We start from the raw sequence: 17,568 nt of genomic DNA on the forward strand, positions 1-17,568 counted from the left end.
CAATGGGAAAGATCTTATTCCCCACCCTCTAGACCCCACCAGGCACGAATGGGCAAGAGGGGTGGGGCTATCAAAACCCAGAAAAAGCTGTAGCTGGTGTTCCAGTGTTTGGAATATGAATGCAAGCTGGGCCTACCTGCAGTCTGGCAGGGAGGGAGCTAGTGTGTAGCTACCCTCTATCCCCTTTTCCCTCCAACCTCCAGGGACTCACAGGGCTGGTGGGTATGGTTAATGCAATGCATGACTCGCAGAGCAAGATGGAGTAGAGGTGGAGAAAGGATTTGGAGGGGCAAACAGAAGATCCAGTGCAATGCATTGAGAGTGGGAGGGTGGGTGTCTCTGGGCTCTCTTCTGTAGCAATGGCATCTATATGTTATTGTGACAGTATTACAGTGTGTTTATTACCATGATTTTGCAGCAAATCAATAGCTGGAAGGGTGAGTTCTCCCCTCTTCTTTTTTCTTTTATGGAGTTTAAAGTTTTAGGTTAACTGTATTTGTATTCCTCCATGTATATTTTAGAGTTAAGTGTATCAAGTTCTCAAAAAATCAACTAAAATTTTGATTGGCCTTGTATTAAACATGTATGTTGATTTCAGAGAAGGGATGTGTTCTTAATATTAAGTCAGCCTGTTCATGAGCAGAAATGAACTTACATCATCTTTTTCTATGCCCTATGTTAGTGTCATATTCTTATACATGGAGGTCTGTCGTAGGTCTGCTGTGTTGTTGGTTAAATTAATTCCTAGATACTTTCTATGTTGTGGCTACTGTGAATGGGGCAAATATTTAGGGAGTGCCTTCTACATGCATGCCTTGTGTTGGGTGCTAGGGATACAGTAGTCAGCATGACATGGTCTCTGGTCTCACAGAGCTGACACTGTAGAGATAGATGTCACACACATGAACAGACAAACATATGCCCACACATCATGATGAATGCTCTGAAGCAAAGGCCCAACTTTCCACTCCAGCCCTCTGCCATCCCTGTGTCACTTCTCAGTGTTTTGTGTCACTCCTCTTACCAAAATCCCTGCCAGATGTCAGGAGACAGGATTTCCAGTTCCAGGTCAGAGTCTTATCTGGCCAGTTTGTTCATCTTTAAAATGAAGGGTTCCTAGCTGGTGCAGACCAAACAGAGGGCTCTGGAGAAGATCAACGTGAAGTTCATCGACACCACCTCCGAGTTTGGCCTTGGCTGCGTCCAGACTGTGGGGGAGAAGAAAGAGTTGATAGGACCACTTAAGAAAGACCAAATTGCAAAGGAAGAAGGAGCTTGATGTCAGGAACAGATTGTACAGCTGGTGGGATCTCAATAAAAGTGATTTTTCAGTGTAAAAAAAAAATGAAGGGTTAAACTAGACCATCTTTTAGTGCTCTTTGGCACCATCCATCTTCCTTGTTTCTTCTGTCCTCCTTCCCTCCCTTCCTTCTTCCGTGATTGAGTGTGAAGGAAAGAACAGTATTTTCTGGAGAAGGGAAACTGCTGTATCTCGTTTTAAGTGATGTTGGGATACTCTGGCTAAAATGTCCACAATAGAACATAACAGGTGTGGATCTTAGAAGAAGAATCCAGGCTAGAGATGTAGAATTAATTGGGAGATACCACTTGAAGTCATGATGTGAATGAGGCCACTTAGAAAGAGTATAAAATGAGAAAAGACGAGGACTGACAATAGAGCCTGAGGGTCTGAGTTATTTAAAGTCAAGTAAGAGGGGAAAAGTCTTTCGGAGGAAACCTGCTGCAGGTTTAGCATTATAGGGCAAAAGGTTTTCAATTTTCTATGAAGGTACTTTGGAAGGAAGTTTAAATAATGACTCATCATCTCTTAGGATCCTTTTTACAACATCCTCACTCTGGGAAAAGACTGGTGAAATTGATGACGATCTATGATTTCAAAAGTGTAGCACTGACGTTTAATGATTTCGTTAACAAGATATTGGAGCAAGACACCTTGCTGCTAATTGCCTCAGTTTCCCCATCTATAAAATGGGCATAATGAGACTTATTTGATTAGGCTATGGTGAGGGTGAAACTATATTCTGGGAAGGTAAGAAATTGCTATGGAATTAGAAAATCCTAGTATTATTCTTTATGATAATGCCAAGGGCTAAATTTGTTTTCTGTTTTTGATATTTTCCCTGCCATTTGGTAACTAACTTTTTTGTAAATTAGTGTTCATTCCATTCTGACATATTTCTTCCTCTGTCTCAGCTCCTCTGGGCTTCCCACATCCAGCAGTTGAGACATCAGAAAGATACCAGACATGTATTCCTTTATAAGTTGATTGGATCAGGGTGTCTCTTGATGTCCCTGTTCTCAATGTTCATACATTCCACCACATACTCACTTATGTAGAGTCATACCCAGAGGGTCTGTGGCTGGGATGAATCACATCTGAGCTGACCGGCCTTCCTGGAACCCATGGGCTGCCATGTATGTGAATTAAGCCAAAGTGGACACCTGCTACCTACTTGGAACAGGTCTGGCTCCTGGTGATCACATCGTTACAAAGTCTACATGGGGCCTCTGATCAGTTTGGGCTGACAATCATAGATGGAACTTTTATTGAACACCCTAGAGAGGGTGTATGGTGGAATGAAAATAAATCAAGAGATGAGGTCCCAGCTCCTCAGAAGGAAAGAACATAGCAGGGATTGGCAGCAAGTTAGGGATAAAAACTTAAGGCATTTCATGGGCAGATTTTTATTTATCCAGACCAGATTTGGGATCTAGCAGTCCACAACTCCCCCAAATGAATTAATACTCTTCCTTAAGGATCCAACAATCTCTCAAAGTCCCTCTGAGCTTACTGACTTCCGTTGGCTCCCCTCTCGCTCTGAAGCATGTTTATTTCCTTGGGAGTGCGGGGCTTGGCGAGGGCCTTAGTCTGTCCTCCTCCAAGTGGAGATGAAGAGCTGCCGATTTATCTGGGCTCCACAAGCCATCTCCCTTGCATTCTTTATTCTCCAGCTGGGTGTCTCAGAGACATTAATAAATGAAGGGGAAATTTTTTTCTTTTTCTTTTTTTAAAAGAGATGTTGAAGACTCAGAATGAAGCGCAAAGCCAAGAAGAGTCAGTTGTTCCACTGCCCGAAAGTTTATAGGAACAAAAATTCTATTGTGAGGATACCCACGCTGATGAGTTTGCACAGCACTTCCACTTTTTAGAAGGTACACTCAGGCCCACGAAGTTACAAGTGCTTGTCCAAAGTCTTGTAGCAAGTCAGTGACAGGATTGAGATTAAAATCCATGTGCTCTTTCTCCCAGTCTGAGCCTCCACCCATACAGCGGGGAGGATTTAGGGCAGACTAAGGGGAATGTGTGGCCCAGGAAGGCTGGGCATGCACCTGGGGCAGGTCTGGACAGAGCCCCAAGCCTGTGGCCATTCCCATCAGGGCCTGCACATGACCCCTGAGCAGCTCAGGACAGTCCTTCCTTGCTTTGTGTTTTAGTCTCTTCTCCTGGAAGATTCAGACGTGCTACCACCAGCATAAGAAAGTTGATCTGCAGTGGCAGCCAGGGGCTGTGTCTGTGGGTATGTCTGGCTCTCTAGGCCTGCTCTGAGCTGCACACCCACCACTAAAAGCAGGGTCTGAAAGCCAATGGTAAGTGGAAACATATCATACACAGAACATGCACTTCAGGGTCAGACACATCTAAATTCTGAACCCAAATCTACCAATTCTTAGTTCTACCAACTTACATAAGCTACTTTCTGAACATCAGTTTTCAAATTTGATTTTCACACCAACCCATATGAGGAAGGCATATTTAGAAACTAAGAGTCAGGGAGGTGGAATGGCTACCCCAATGTAAATAATACTCCTCATATGAAGGGGATGGTTACTGGCCAAGTCAGGCCTCATTCCAGGCCAGGCACTGTGTATTGATCTACACAGAAACTCCTCACACTAGCTCTGTGAGGGAAATGCCATGTTTGTCCCCTTTTAAGGATGAGCAAACTGAGGCTTAAATAGAGTGGGCCCTTTTTGGGTATCTTGTATGCCCTTTATGTGTTTCCTGAGATAGGCAACACTACCCACCTTACAGGTGAGAAGCTGAGGTATAGAGAGGAAGGTAGACAAGGCGCCAGGTCACCCACTAAGGAGTTGATGGTGGAGCTGGGTCTGAGTCCAGATCTGCTGGCTACAGCTCTGGGTTCTCTCACTGCCTGTTTTTGCTGGGCCCAGCCAAGCCCAGGGAGGGCATCTGCCCTGGGGTGTGCTCTCCCAGGCCAGCTGCAGCCCCTGGCCAGGGAAGCACTGCCCCATCCCCTGCCAGACAGCCTTGTTGCCCAACTCATGGGCGGGAGCCAAGCCTGGCAGCCTTTGGTGGACATCCAAGTCGAGTTGCTCTTTCCTGGGCCTAGTTTAGCATGCAGCATAGCTTCATCATCCAAATATGTCCTGCCAGACAGGCCTCAGCTGCTGGCCAGCGGGGCACTTGGCGGCCTGAGAGAGCTTGGCACTAATTGGGCCCAGCCGACGTAAATCACGGCTCTCATTAAGAGGAGGTCCAGCCGTTCTCTGGCAGGCAAGGGGTGAGAGGTGGGGAAGGGGAAGAGCCTCTCACTGAAAGGGGTTGAGTCCCACAACAGCCCAGTGACCTTATGCAAGTGTTGCAATCACTCTGGCCCTCTCTGTCCATCTGGAGAGTGAAGAGGTTTTACCCAGTGTCCTCTGATGGTTTGTGCCAAATGATACAGCTGTCCTGTTGCTTTTGTGTGTGTGTGATGTTGGTTTTCCTTTCTGAATGGAGTACCATCGGGGACAGGTCACATTAAATTCTGTAATACAGTGAGCTAAGTATCACCTGACTTGGGGGAGGGAGGAGAAAGCCCTCCCCATGAACAGAACTCCCTAAGGGCTGCTGTGTTATCTAAAAACTTTGTAGCAGAAGGCTTGGATTTCCCTGGAAACAGAGCAAGGCCCTCTAGGAGGGGAGGGCTTCCCAGTGAAGCTGGGTCACTCATTGACAGACAGGTAAGAGGGAACTTGTTAGGTCTGCTCTGTCCTGAGAACAGGCTTGAGCTGGAAATAATGGTTGGCTATGCTCAGATAAAATGGGAAAATGTTGGGTCAATATGAAGACAAATTATGCCAATCCTACAACTTCTGACTTTGCTAAGCATGCATCCACCTAGCCACCCTTGCATCATTAATATATTCTCTCATACACTCCTTGTTTGGGAAGTGCTAGCCATGTACCAAGTACTGTGCTAGGTACTGGGAGTACTGATGAATCCAGCTCAATCATTGCCTTATTCAGAGTAATGGTCTACTGAGAAGGATGAGCATCTGAAAGATTGGCTATAAGACAATGGGATAAATCCCATACCAAATATATATGCAAGATCCTCCAATCACAGAGGAAGAAGTAGGGTTTCTGATTTGGGTGGGGTGGAGGGGACAGACAGACTTCCCAGAGAAGGTGGCATCTCAGCAGTGCTTTGGAAAATAAACTGAGTACTGGAGAGGATGGCTAGAGGAGAGGAGAGAGCATAAACAAGTGCTGAAAAGACATCCGAAAAGGGTGCTAAGTCAGAGGACAACAAATGGTTGCATGTAGCTTGAGGGAGGCTGCATGCACAGCATGGAGAGGGCAGGTGGGGTGGGGCAAAGGCCAGAAATGAGGTTAAGGCCTGGTTGACCCAAACAATGTCCTCGCTGGGAGGGACCTCAGTTCTGTTTCAGTGGTTTTTTAGTTCCCAGCCCTGTCTATGCATCAGAATCACTTGGAGGGCGTTGATAAAGTAGCCAGTCTCCACCCCTGAGATCTTGATTTAGCTGTTCCGGTGGGGGCCAGGAATCTGCATTTTAAAACAAGGTCCCCAGGTAATTCCAATTACAAATGTAAGATGCTGATAAACGCAACAGACAAAAATGAAGCAGAAGAGGGAGACAGAGAATGCTGTGGGCATGGGTGGCACTATTTTAAATAGTGTCATCAGGAAAGAGAAGACCTGAGTGAAGGAGGGAGCCATGGGAGATCTGGGGAAAGGGCACTTCAGGTAGAGGAAACAACAGATGGCAAGGTCTTGAGGCAGCGCCAACTGATGTCCCGAAGGAAGAGCAAAGAGCCACTGTTGCTGGAACATAGACAACAAGGTCAGAGAGGTAATGGGGGCAGGCCGATTGTACAGGGCTTATACCTGGACTTTTTTGAACCATTGACCCAGCCTCTAGTAAGGAAATAGGCCTGGGGAAGAGATACTTTAGTAGATGCATCTTCTCTGTGTCCCTCTTTTGCACAAGGCTCTGAACATGGCTGGTGGTGTAGAGGAGCATAGAGATGAGTAGAATATAGGCTCTGTCTTGCCAGGGATCCCAACTTAGTGGGAGAGGCATGGGCTCATGCAGTCCTCTCTGACAGAAAGCAGACTGTAATACAGGCAATGCATGCTGATTCCAACCGTACCAGTTTGAGGTGGTTGTGCGGAGAAGTGAGCGTGTGATTGAGCAGACGGGGACCGAGCAGCACCCTGAAGGGTGAGTAGGACTCCAGCAGGCACAGCAGGAAGGACTGGCCCAAGGAAACAGTATAAGCTCATAGCTGAGATGGAGCCAGAATGGATGTCTGTGGTTTGGGGAGACAGAACAAGAGTGTGGGGTCAGAAACTCCCAGGTTTCGTGCCTGGCTCAGCCTTGACAGTAGAGATCAGCATGGCCCGTGGCTTTACCTCTTTGAGTCTTTTTGGTCTCACTTTTCCCTATTTTCCATGGAGTTAATCCCTATTCTGAATATTGGCTGTGAAAATTAATGAAGTAATGCATGGTCATGTGTCAACCAGCCCAGGGCTTGGCGTGGAGTACGTGCTCAGGAAATGAGTTTTGCATCACCCCAAGCATGATTGGGTCTGTTTTTCTCTCCACACACAACACTACTTTCTGTCTTTATGGAAGCTGTAACTGGCACGGTGCCACCAAAAGTCCCCAATAGCAATTGACAAAGCCTCATCCCATTGGCCATGGTGCTCTGTATCTCACCTACATCCTGAAGGTGGCATTAGCATCAATGCCCCATTTCATGGGGTGGGGGTGCCTGGAGGGACCGTGTTATCAGTGAAGGAGCCAGGACTTCCCTGTGTGTTTTCCCTTCTCCACCATGTTGACCTCCATGGCCAGGTCAAGGACACATAGACGTTGAGGAACTTGCACACCACGGGGAGCTGTGGGTGGCTGAGTAGGCCCTGGAGCTGGGGAAGCTCCCCCCCAAACCATGTGCAGGAGTCCTAGGTGACAGTGGCCATTCAACTCTGCTCCCTCATCCCTGCTAAGGCTCCCAGCTTGGCCACGACCCAGCCCTACCCTCTGGGCTCAGCCTCTGCCTCTAGAATGACCAATAGGCACAGATTTCCTTTTAATTTGATTGAGCTTGCTGGGGAGGAGTGCTGAGCTGGGTGATGGTAGGCTCACACATGCAGGTTAACACTTTCTCTGCCAAGGAAGGAACATTTCTGGGGCAATTTGGTTAGATGAAAGTTGTTTGTTCTTTCTATCATTCATTTTTTCAATGATCCCCTCTGTAGGTCTCTTTGGAACCATTCCCTGGGTTGACATTGACAATAAAGAGGCAGATTAGACCTAGTCCGTGCCCTGGATGCACTCACCACCACTGGGGAGGCAAAAGTGGAGACCTGTAATCACCAGCTGTGCTGAGGGACTGTAAGAAAGACACAAAGCTCCGGGGAGATGCAAAGATGAATGCTAGTCGAAGACACGCTCCTCTCCCAGTTAGAACGGTCACTCATTGGTTCACTCAGCCAACACTCACAGACGCCAGCTGGGCTCTGCAGAGGGGGAGATGACTCAGACTGCTTTTCTGAGATTCTCAGAACTGGGGATGTGTGTAGGGGAGAACCACATTCAACTTTAGGCCATTAAAACAAGAGTGGTAGGGGATTGGGGTTGCAACCACTTCCAGAGGGAGGACGATTAGAGTGGGGGGCAGCAGGGCAGCTACCAGGAGGAGGGGGTGTTTGACTTAGGCCTTGAAGAAGGGGAAGTCCTTGATTACACTCAGAGCTATAGAGATAGTCTCCAGGGAAACACATTTACTACCTGCTGAGTGTCCTGGGCTAGTTCTTATTTAAGCTATCTGGGTTTTATTTGAACTGATATATCAATTATTGGCTGACATTTGTATTTATTTTTATGTAATATTCTTTTCATTAAAGGTGATATGTGTTCACGATGTTTGAGGTGATGGATGTACTAAGCACCCAATAATCATATTGTACTCCATAAATATACACAATTGTCATGGGTCAATTAAGAAAAATAAATTAGAAAGAGAGAAATAGGGAGTAGAATAGTGATTACCAGAGTCAGGGGAAGGGAGGAGGCCTGGGAAAGGTTGGTAGGCTGGTACCAAGTTACAAAGTTGCATTTCGATAGGAAGAATAAGCTCTGGTGCCCCAGGGTGACAACAGCTAGTGATATTGTACTGCATATTTCAAGGTAGCCAGAAAAGAGGATCTAGAGTGTTATAACCACAAAGAAATGACAAATGTTTAGGTGATAGATATGCTAACTATTCTGATTAGATCATTGTACAATACATACATGTATTGAAACAACATATTGTACCCCATAAGCACATACGCAAATAAAAAAAATTTTTTTAAAAGGTGATATGTATTCAATCAAACTTTCTAATGTTTTGATCAAACTTTTCAGGGAGAGAAATTAATTAAATAAAAATAGGCCATTTTCAGACTACATGTTCTGATTTCTGGTTCAGAAATATCAACCCTGTATTTATATTCATACAGCTGGGGTCTAGTTTGATCTCTTCACCCAACCTCAGTGTGTCCTCAGTCACCTCCCCTGAAGCAGGGGCAGAGGAGGTGGTGGTGGTGGTGGTGGGGTCTGGGGTGGGGGTGGGCGGGAGGGGGGAGGCAGTGGGGAGAAAAAGCATTAGAAAGGATAAGAGGTCGCAGGTCCCTTCCCTGGGTAGAAGGTTAGGTGGAATTAGCGTTCTCATCTTGAAATGACCCAGGCCCCGAGAAAGAAAATTCAAGAATCAGGGAGGCCTGGTTATATTAGTGGTTAAGAACAAGAGGTTTTGAATCAGCTATAGCTGGTTTTAGTCCACTGCTCAGATACATGTGTCTTTGGGCAAGTCAATTAACTAATGTATATAGATTACATTAATAATTGCATATTTTCTTTTTTTTTTTGTCGTTTTTTTTCGTGACCGGCACTCAGCCAGTGAGTGCACCGGTCAGTCCTATATAGGATCCGAACCCGCGGCGGGAGCGTCACCGCGCTGCCAGCGCAGCACTCTACCAAGTGCGCCACGGGCTCGGCCCAATAATTGCATATTTTCTGTAGGATTATTGAAAGCATTATGTGAGATAATGTAAAGCAGTCAGTCCTGTATCTTGCACTTAGTAAGGACTCAAGGTGGCTGATAAATTAGTAGCAGTTAGAGCACTGGGAGCCTGCAGGGGATAGGACTTTTGGGACCAGAACCTCCACAGCCCCTGAGATCCTGTTACCACCAGCCCTCCCTCACCACTTACAATTCACACCCACCTAAGCAAGTGTCATCAAGGACCAGAAGCTGAAATGCTCAGAAGTCATAATAAGAAGAATGAAGATGATGTCAACTCTGGGGTTGCCCTTGTAGGAATCTGAGCCTACCTCCCACCCCATGCCACCCCAAAGCTGGCAGTACCTTTTTGGCTACACGTTTCAGTAGAAATCTAGAGCTCTGCTTCCTGCCCAAGGGCTCTGCCCCTTTAAAACACCCCTTCTACATTTATCTTTACTCTGCTGGTTCTATCCATTACCTCTGAATGGAAACTGAAGCTTAATTTTTCTCACTTGAAGCCATTAACACTCTGGGCCCTTGACAGGAAACACGGCTCAGCTTTAATTAGCCACAGCAAGCTCCCTGCATGAGCTTCTAGCACAGCTCAGGAACTTCAAAGATAAAGGCTTCTCCATTCTTGCTAATCACAGCTATTAATGAGCCAATTAAGGCCGTCTGGGGGCCAAGGTCTTAGTACCTTGGACAGACAGCTCTGTCCTGCTGCCGGGAAGCTCCTCCCCCTATGGAGAGATGGAATCTGGTATCCTTAGGAGCAGAATGACTGGGATTTGAGCCCCAGCTGGGTTGGAGTCCCAGCTCTGCAGCTTATCTGCTGTGAGTCCTAGGACTGAACAAATGTCCTCTCTGAGACACTTTTCACAGCAAGGGATAATAACACCAGTTCTCACGAGGAGAATTATTATAATGGGAATACAGGTCAGTGGTTCTCAAGCTTTTGCATGCTTCAGAATCACCCCGAGTTCTTATTAAAACTCTTGATTGGGCTCCACCCTGAGTTTGTGACTCAGTTGTTCTGGGAGGGGTGGTGTGCAAACATTTGCATTTCTAACTAGTTCCCAGGTGATGCTGGTACACTGGCTTGGGGACCACACTTTGAGAAGGACTGCTCCAGACTACATAAGGGGTTGTAGAGATATGAACTATTACTTGAAGATTTTGATTGTATTTCTATCTATAAATGTCCTCCCATCCCTTTCCTTCACCAATGTCTCATATGACAGTTTCCAGGAGCTTCCTATCTTGGCTATCAACACTTGGACACCCCAGCATTTGTCACCATGTGGTGCCCTGACAGTGTGCAATACTCCAGGTGAGCTCAGTCCTAGGCAGAATTTGGCAGGACCACTTCTTTGCCTAATCTTGGTATCAAGACTTCAGTCTTGACATTGACATCTTAAGTCTCCAGCATCTTCTTTGGGAGGGGAAATGGATTGGGACTTCCCGATTTTAAAGAAAGCAGAGAGCATGGAGTCTTTAGAAGTCTTCTTGACAAATGAACTATGTAGTGGAGGTTGGGAAGATGGAGATGTGCAGAAAGGAGGGCATTTCAGTGCAGGGAACATAAGCAAAGAGACGGTGGTAGGGTAATGCATGTGGTTTATGGGGGCTGCTTAGCATCTTCTCCTACAGTCGAACTGAAGTCCCTCATGCTACATTCTACCTGTTTCCTTAGGCCACAGGGGCACATATTCCTACTCATTTCAACTATTGCCTCCTGCTTGCAACTCTTGATAGCGTGACTCTTGCTTTAAGGACAGGCTTTTGTGGTCAAAACTGTTAATAGTTCCTGAACTTAGGATGCTGGGGCTATTGCCTCCCTGTCCTGATCCCTCATCATGTACTTGCCTACTCTGTGTCTTTCCTCCCTCTGCTCCTCCAGCTCATACGCCCTTCTTCCTACTCCTTCTTATTCACGTCTAATTCAGCCTTCACAGTCCACCCTAAGTTTCTCAGAGAGCTTGTACCTGAGTACTGCCATTTTAGCAATCTGCTCCATAGATAGCATGTCTCAAAGTGCATGCCCAGGGGCCTTGTTGGATGTTAAAAGCTGTAATGTGACTGAGATGTCCCTCATGGAATCTGGGGCTAAGTGAAGTAAGCCAGGTGTCTTTTCTGCAGCTCTTCTCAGAGCTTGAATATACTACTGTGGATATGGAGATTCAAGAGGGATGCTTAACGAGCAGCATTTCCCAAACTTATCTTACCACGGAACACAGAATGTACTTTTTTCCCACAAAGGACCTTGCTTTGATATAGAGGAGGAGGTCTTGAAGGATAGATGACTTTAGAAAAGCTTCAGAGTCCAGCAGACTTAGGTTCCAATTCTGGAACTTAAGCCTCTTTGAGCCTGGTTCTTCATCTATGAACTGGAGATAGTGGTCCTTACCTTGGAGATCTGTTGTAAGGCTTATGTGCAATGACATATGAGAAGAGTTTAGCCCAGGGCAAGGTATACAGTAGGGGCTCAATACATGTGTATTTTCTCCTCCTCCTTTTGCCTTTCCCGGTGGAAGATTACAATCTGAATCAAAAACGAACTGTACAACACAGGGTGTATTGGGCACAGGAGGGTAAATACACAGAGCTGGAGGAATGGGAGCAACTAAGGGACCAGCGTCATCCAAGCAGCCTTCCTGGAGGAGGCAGGTCTTTGCTGGGCCAGATTCCGAAGGTCTCTAGCAAAGGCCTGAGGCAGGGGACAGGGAGGCTTTGAGAACTGCATCTCTCTGTGAGTGAACAAGCTACAGCAAGAATCTCTCTTTATTTTCCTTTTCCACCCTGGAGGCCCATTTCCCCACCAAATACAGCCGACACAGCAATTGCCTTTCCCTCCCACGGCCTGAACTTGGCCAACATCTCAAGTTCCCGAGGTGTGAGCCTCAGAGTGGGGCCCTCCTGGCTTGTGGAAATTCACTTGGCCAAGCCTCTCTAGCTGCCCGTGGACGCCTGCTGTACAGACGCCCTCAGAAAGCTCTGGGCAAACATGCTACCAGGACCCAAATAATCTGGAGTGCTGGCCTGGGCCCTTCCTACCCCAACCCTGGCCATGGGGTGGGAGGGAGGGGGCAGGACTATAGATTTTCTTTCCCAGACTTTTTAATCACCTCCTGCCCTGCCTCTCGTGTCCCATCAACAAATCATTTCAGGAGACCCCACTTTGAACCACGCATATTTCATTTTTAACTCATTTAATCTCTGTAACATCCCTAAATCTAGCACTGTGTTTCCCTTTTAACTGATGAGAAAACTAATGCTCAGAGTCAGCTTGAAACCAAGCCTGTTCGGTCTAATGTCCAAGCTTTTCCACTGGTACCATGGAGCCATTTATTTCCCCTCGTGCTTTTCCTAGCTTGTCTGGCATGTCACCACCTCCAGAAAGCATTCCAAGTTGTCACCTGAGCCCATGTTCATATCTCCTTCTCTTGAGTGTCTACAGTTGGAACCGCAGCACTCAGCTCCCCGTATCCCCAGTGCCTGGCATAGCACACAGATCGTTCTCCACTGACAGAAAGAACGAAGAAGTATAATTCTCAGGACTTCACGGACATATCCTGTGCTTTGCCTCCCCTGTCAGTCTTGAGTTGCTCGGTATTGCCCAAGCCCTCCACAATTCTTCACCCTCCGATCATAACACTCAGGGGTGTTTCTGGCACAGGGCTGGGCTTGCCCATACTGGCAGGCTCGACTTCCCAAGGTGTCATCTATTTTACCCTCCTGCAACTCAGTTTGCTTCCTGGATTTCATCAGGGCCCCCAAATATTCAGGAGCAGACCCCTGTGGCTGGACACACTCAGAGGGGGTGGGGACCCTGTGAGATCTCGGCTCCAATTCTCTCCCTCCAAACAAGCTGTGGTCCAGCACATCCACATCAGACCTGGAGCTTGCCCACCGCCTGCCAAAACCCACTTCTATGACTAGTGAAGGTGCCAGGGAAATTATGAAAACCATGTGACAGGTAAATGGCTGTTTCTGCAACTTTCTTAGGTTTCAAAGGGAGGACGGCTTGCTCCAGTGTGTGGGTTGGGAATTCAGGCTTTGCAAGCGCTTTCCAGAATGCATGGGTCAGAGCAGACCCTAGCAAGATCCTGCTTTTCCCTTCAGTGGAATCTGACTGGGCCTCTCAGCCTGCGGATTGAGAACACTTTTAGAATGGGCTCCATCCGAACACTGTGGCTTTGTTTCCCTGCATGAAAAGCAGACATTCAAATGGGTTCTTAGTAGAAAGGAAGCAAAGTAAACAGTTTAGAGGGGTCCAGAACTGGAAAACACCTTAAGTTAAAGCCCAATCTTTTCCCTTTCCAGACAGGGAAACTGAGGCCCAGAGCAAGATGTTTGCCCAGAGTCAAGCAGCTTCTTGGAGACTAAGTCATGGCTAGAGTGAACAGATCAGTGTCTGTCTAAAATCTTGGAAAAGCCTGAGCAATAGATGTTCATGAGGAATTGTGCCCAGAAGCTTCTCTTCGTATTGGCTGGTATATATACCACAGGCGCTTGGAATTGGACTTATCCCATCTGTGGATAAGGCTGAGCATGGCTTGCAGAGGTATATAAGGCAGTGAAGGCTAGCTAGTCTTGGATCCATGGCCAGATGCTTGTCTGCCAGCCTCTGGCCAACTGGCTCTAGGTCCAGGTATCTGGACATCCAGAGAACTCGTAGACAGAACATATCCCAGAACAGAACTCAACTGGGGCACCAAGTTGCCTTCGGCATAGGGATAGGAGAATCCACAGTTGCTAAACATCAGGCAGCTTCTATAAAGGTCCCATGAGATACCTGTGAAAGCATCTTCCACACCTCAATACTGGGGCTCCTATGGGTAGTCTTATAAACATGTATTGAGTAACTCTTATGTGCTAGCATCTCCAAGGCTTCCCATCACCATAAGAAACAGAAGCTAAGCTTGTCCCTTGATATGAAGACACTTATGTACTTATCTCTCCTACCTCTCACTTGACATTTCTGAAAACTCTTCGATATGCGCCATTCAAAGCTATCATGCCAAAAGCATCATCCACTTTCTTGCCTCTAAATCTTTTTAAAAAACTGCCTGGAATGTTCTTTTCTGTTTCTTTTTGTCTGGAGGACTCCTTATCCTTCTCTACAACCCAACAACCCAGAGAGGAGTCAGTCATCTTCTCTGTCAGGGCTTCTCCCCGCAGCATTCCTTTGCATGTGCACAGCATTATTTCCAATTGGAAAGGTAGACAGGAGCCACGGGAACCTAGAGCGCCATGGGATATCCTCATCAGCAAATAGAAATGAAGCTCACCCCTGCTGGGGCTGAGCAGTGTCCCAAAATAGATCCCAAATCTGACTCTTTTCACCATCCACATTGCCATCTCCCAGGTCCAAGCCACTGTCATCTCTTGCCTGGTCTACTGCAGTATGCTCCTAATTGGTGTCCCTGCTTTCAGCCTTTTCCACCACAAGCCGGTGTCCATGCAGCTGTCAGGATGATTCTTTTGTATGTCATAAATCAGATCATGTCACTCCCATGCTTAAAACCTTTAAATGACTTCCCATTGCAATCCTTACCATGGCTTACATCATCTCTCTTGCCTGTCTCCCTACAATCAGATCGTCCATTCTCTGCCTGTCTCTTCATGTTCCTGCCACAGTGGTCACCTTATTGTTCTTGAATGAACCAAGCTTACTCAGGGACTTCTGCTTCCATACTTGCCTGGAAGGCTTTTCCCCCAGATCCCCTCAGAGTTGGCTTTTTTCATAACTCAGGTCTTGGCTCAAATACCACTTCTTGGAGAGGTTTTCCTTGACCATTCTACAGAGTAGCCTCTGTTAAATTCCCTGTTTGTTGTTTTTGCAACAATCATCCCTATATCAAGTGATTTTATGTGTTTACTCATTTCTGTGTTTGTTTTCTATGTCTCCGGCTATAACACAAGCCAACGATGGCAGCGATGTTGCCTGTCTTTACTGATGTATCTCTAGTGCCTGGAGCAGTCCTGGTGCTGAGCAGGTACTTGATAAATAAATATCTGTGAATGACTGCATTAAGTGGCATCCCAGCATACAACGCCTTGTGGAAGAAGGAGGTCTTTGTGGGGTTTCTGGCTGAGTCACATCCAGAAAGATGGGTAGGATTTGTGTAGGTGGAGAGAATGAGAGAAGGTATCCCAGGAAGTTAGTGGTTGGAAAGAGACAAAAGTGCAGGAGAGAGAATGGAGGAAGCAAGGGTGCTATGTGCTGATCAGAGATGGAGACACGGTTAGCTCTGTGCCTGGGCAAGAGGCCAGGATTGGGAGACACACAGGGCAGGGGAGGGGGCAGACTCTGGAGGCCAAACAGGAGAGCTCCTTTCCCCTGCCCACCTTTGCACTGTTTCTGTATCATACCCTGCAACCTTCCTTTGCATGCACATGGTATTATTTCCAGTTGGAAAGGTAGACAGGAGCCACAGGAACTTGGAGAGTCACATGACATCCTCATCAGCAAATGGAAATGAAGCTCACCCTTGCCGGGGCTGAGCAATGCTTCTGCCAATATAAGGTTTCAGAGGAGCTGGGGCAGAATTTGTCTCAATGGGTGGGAGTACCAAGTTACAGAATCTTCACTTACAAATGGGCTCAGATGGAATCCAGCCACCAAATCTTTGATTCACAAGCCTTCAGAACCCTGTTCTACAGGCCACAGAGGCCATCCAGTCCACACTCCTGTGCCCTTAGTCTGCCCTACAAGAGGATGTCAGTTGCTCCTTGCACACCTCCTGTGATGGGGAGCTCCCTGCTCACCTTGCTGGACAACTCTGACCCTCAGAGTCTTCCTTTTTCTCCTACTGAGGTGGATCTAGTCTCCCTGGACTTCCTTCCTTCAGTCTGATTCTGGAGCTGCCCACTCTTCCCCCCAGGCAGCACAGGGGGCATACAAGAGTAGCCATCACATCCTTTTGGGCCTTCTGGCCAGATTCACACTCTGGGCCCTCCACCATTTCTCCTCAGTGTGGCCTCCAGTCCCCCCAGGCTGAGTACCTCCTCTGGGCTTGCCCAAGTTTGTCAGCACTCTGGTCTCCACAGGAGGGTGCCAGATGCCCTCAGAGTCATTGCAACCCTCTCAACTCCTATGTCAAGACCACACATAGCACATTGCTGGTGAGAATGGGAGCTGGTGCAGCTGCTGGGGAACACAGTATGGTAGTTGCTTAAAAAATTAAACATAGATCCAGCAATTCTACTCAGTATGAATCCAAAGAATTGAAAGCAGGGACTCAGACACTTGTATACCAATGCTTATTGCAGCATTATTCACAGTTGTCCAAAGGTGGAAACAATTCAAATGGCCATCAATGGATAAATGGATAAACAAAACAAGGTATGTACATACGATGAAATATTATTCAGCCTTAAAAAGGAACAAAATTCTGACACATGCTACACATGAATAAACCTTGAAAACAGTATGCTAAGTGAAATAAGCCATACGTAAAAAGACAAATATCACATGATTCCACTTATATGAGATATCTACGATAAGAAAATTCATAGAGACAGAATAAAGTAGAACAGAGGTTACCAGGGGCTGGGACAGAGGGGGATGAAAACAGGGAATGATTGTTTACTGGGTAGAATTTCTACGTGGAATGATGAAAAAGTTCTGGAGATGAATAGTGGTGATGGTTGCACAATATTATGAATATAAGTCTATTAAGTAATTAAGTAATTACTGTTTAAAAATAGTAATTACTGCTGTTGTATCAATCTGACAAATGGAACTGAGGCTAAGTAGCTTGCTCAGGATTACATGGAGATGGGCTCAGGATTTAAACGTGCATGTCTGATTCCAGATGCTAGGTTATTTTTTTCCCAGTGTCTGGCTTGTACGGGGACCCAAACCTGTGACCTTAGTGTTACAAGGTTATGCTCTAACCAGCTGAGCTAACCGGCCAGCATATGCTAGGTTCTTAATCATTATACCTGACCACTTCTTGAAAGAAACTTGGGAAATGCTTAAGAGCAAAACACACACACACACACACACACACACACACACACACACACACACACACATCCCACTGAGGTAGTTTGACAGGTGAAATCTGTGCAAAGGCTTCCTGTAGAAGAGAGCAGCCATAAACTCCACGAGTGGGCAGCTTGTCTCTTCTGTTCACTGTTCTATCCTCAGTCAATATTCGTTGAATGAGTGAGTGTTGAACAACCCCCAACGTGTCCTGAAGAAGCTGGGCCCTGCGGCACAGGGATAAGAGAGGAAA

The sequence above is a fragment of the Cynocephalus volans genome, chromosome 8, assembly GCF_027409185.1.
Source record: "Cynocephalus volans isolate mCynVol1 chromosome 8, mCynVol1.pri, whole genome shotgun sequence".
Lineage (NCBI taxonomy): Eukaryota > Metazoa > Chordata > Mammalia > Dermoptera > Cynocephalidae > Cynocephalus > Cynocephalus volans.